Raw genomic sequence first — 3433 nt, forward strand, 5'->3', positions numbered from 1 at the left:
CCATTTCGTGGCAACAGAGGGCTCTCAAGGAATGGTCTGGCCAGTGTGTTGGGTGGTGTCTAGGTGTTTCCGTTGGGGGCGACCAAGGTGGAGAGTCCGGACCAAGTGCCCGCAATGCACATTCCCCCTGAGTATGAGGATTTGGCACTCGTGTTCAGCAAGACGAGGGCAACACGATTGCCACCTCATAGGCAGGGAGATTGTGCGATAAACCTCCAGACAGGTGCGGCACTTCCGCGGAGCCATGTGTATCCTCTGTCTCAAGAGGAGACGGTGGCTATGGAGACATACATAGCTGGGTCCCTGAAACAGGGATACATACGGCCCTCCACTTCCCCTGCGTCCTCGAGTTTCTTTTTTGTGAAGAAGAAAGATGGAGGTTTGCGCCGTGTTTTGATTATCGTAGTCTCAATCAGATCACTGTGAAATACAGTTACCCTCTTCCTCTGATTGCGAGTATGACTGAATCATTACGCGGGGCGCGGTTCTTCACAAAACTGGATCTCAGGAGCGCTTATAACTTGGTGCGCATTAGGGAGGGGGATGAATGGAAGACAGCATTTAGTACCACCTCAGGTCATTATGAGTATCTTGTCATGCCATACGGGTTAATGAATGCTCCTTCAGTCTTCCAATCATTTGTGGACGAGATCTTCCGGGACCTGCATGGGCAGGGAGTGGTAGTGTACATTGACGACATCTTAGTGTACTCTGCTACACGTGCCGAGCATGTAGCCCTGGTACGCCGAGTGTTGGGTAGACTGTTGGAGCATGACTTGTATGTCAAGGCAGAGAAATGTCTGTTTTTCCAGGAGTCCATCTCCTTCTTGGGTCATCGGTTGTCCGCGTCAGGGGTGAAGATGGAGATTGACCGTGTGTCAGCCGTGCGTAACTGGCAAACCCCAACCACTGTGAAAGAGGTGCAGCAGTTTTTGGGTTTTGCCAATTACTACCGGAGGTTTATCCAGGGTTTTGGACAGGTAGCAGCTCCCATTACTTCCCTGCTGAAGGGGGGCCCGGTGCGTTTGCAGTGGTCAACTGAGGCGGACAGGGCGTTTTGTAAACTGAAAGACCTGTTCACCTCGGCTCCAGTGCTGGCGCACCCGGACCCCGCTGGACGCGTCAGAGGCTGGAATTGGGGCAGTACTGTCGCAACGCTCAGGCACGCCACCTAAGCTCCGTCCCTGCGCTTTTTATTCTAAGAAGCTCAGCCCGGCGGAGCGTAATTATGACGTAGGGGACAGGGAGCTGTTAGCCGTGGTTCAAGCCCTAAAGGTGTGGAGGCATTGGCTTGAGGGGGCTCAACACCCTTTTCTCATTCTGACCGACCATCGTAACCTGGAGTACATCCGGGCAGCTAGGAGATTAAACCCTCGTCAGGCTAGGTGGAACATGTTCCTGACTCGGTTCGTTTTTAAGATCACGTACATCCCAGGGTCCCAGAACGGTAAGGCAGACGCCCTGTCCCGGCGGTATGACACAGAGGAGAGGTCCATTGAGCCCACTCCCATACTGCCGGAGTCTTGTCTGGTGGCACTGGTGGTATGGGAGGTCGATGCGGAAATTGAGCGGGCGTTACGCACCAACCCTACTCCCCCAGAGTGTCCAGTGGGTCGGACAGTGCACTGCCTTAGTGTTAAATACTGGTGGCCAACATTGGCTAAGGACGTGAGGGTTTATGTCTCCTCCTGCTCGGTGTGCGCTCAGTGTAAGGCGCCTAGACACTTGCCCAGGGGGAAGTTACAACCCCTGCCCATTCCACCACGGCCGTGGTCTCACCTCTCGGTGGACTTTGTCACGGACCTTCCCCCCTCCCAGGGGAATACCACTATTCTGGTCGTTGTGGATCGGTTCTCTAAGGCCTGTCGTCTCATTCCTATGCCGGGTCTCCCTACTGCCCTATAGACCGCTGAGGCTTTGTTCACCCACGTCTTCCGGCACTACGGGGTTCCCGAGGATATAGTGTCTGATCGGGGTCCCCAGTTCACCTCTAGAGTCTGGAGGGCGTTCATGGAACGCTTGGGGGTCTCGGTTAGCCTTACCTCGGGTTACCACCCAGAGAGTAATGGGCAGGTGGAGAGAGTTAACCAGGATGTGGGTAGGTTTCTGAGATCCTATTGCCAGGGCCGGCTGGAGGAGTGGTCGGGGTATATCCCCTGGGCAGAGATGGCTCAGAACTCTCTCCGCCACTCCTCTACTAACCTGACCGCTTTTCAGTGTGTGTTAGGTTATCAGCCGGTTCTGGCACCATGGCATCAGAGCCAGATCGAGGCTCCTGCTGTGGATGAGTGGTTTCGGCGCTCGGAGGAGACGTGGAACGCTGCCCACGTCCATCTGCAGCGGGCCATCCGCAGGCAGAAGGCGAGCGCCGACCTCCACCGCAGTGAGGGTCCAGTCTACGCCCCTGGAGATCGAGTCTGGCTCTCGACTCGAAACCTGCCCCTACGCCTGCCCTGCCGGAAGCTTGGCCGGTGGTTTGTGGGGCCATTTAAAGTCCTGAGGAGATTGAATGAGGTGTGTTACAGGTTGCAACTGCCCAATGACTATCACATTAACCCCTCATTCCATGTGTCTCTCCTCAGGTCGGTGGTAGCTGGTACACTCCAGGAGAGTGAGATAAGGGAGACCCCTCCGCCCCAACTGGACATCGAGGGGGCTCCGGCGTACTCAGTCCGGTCCATCGTGGATTCGAGACGTCGGATGGGGGGTCTACAATATCTCGTGGAGTGGGAGGGGTACGGTCCGGAAAAACGGTGCTGGGTGCCTCAGAGGGACATTTTAGATCCATCCCTCCTGACTGAGTTCCATCGTAGTCATCCTACGCGCCCTGCTCCACGTCCTCCTGGCCGTCCCCGAGGCCGGGGTCGGCGCACGGCTGGAGCCGCGCCACAAGGGGGTGGGGGTACTGTCACAAATTACGCCTAGACTGCTCCTCCTCCTTGTTCGGGCAGGCTTCGGCGTTCGTCGTCCCCGGAGTACTAGCTGCTACCGTTTGATGTTCTCTATGTTTGTTTGGTTTTGTCTGTTTGGTGCACCTGTGTCTTATCACTTATTGATTATGTCACCTATAAGTTTCCTTTGGTTTTGTTTGTAGTTGTGTGTTGTTGTCCGCCTGTCCGTTGGGGTTTTGGATTTTGCTCTGGTATATTTAAGTGTATTGACGCACTGTTTGCGCATCGCTTATATTTAGTGTTTTACGCACTGTTTGCGTATCGTCCGCCTCCGTTGCTTGAGGCCTGTTCTTTTTGTATTGTTATATTTCTGACTAGTAAAGTCTGTTGGACTAAGCTTCTGTGTCCTGCGCCTGACTCCAACACCACATCCACTTCAAACACTGACAGTTCATTCAGTACAGTGAGGGAAAAAAGTATTTGATCCCCTGCTGATTTTGTTCGTTTGCCCACTGACAAAGAAATGATCAGTTTATAATTTT

The sequence above is a fragment of the Coregonus lavaretus genome (genome assembly GCF_964263955.1).
Source record: "Coregonus lavaretus genome assembly, chromosome: 25".
NCBI lineage: Eukaryota > Metazoa > Chordata > Actinopteri > Salmoniformes > Salmonidae > Coregonus > Coregonus lavaretus.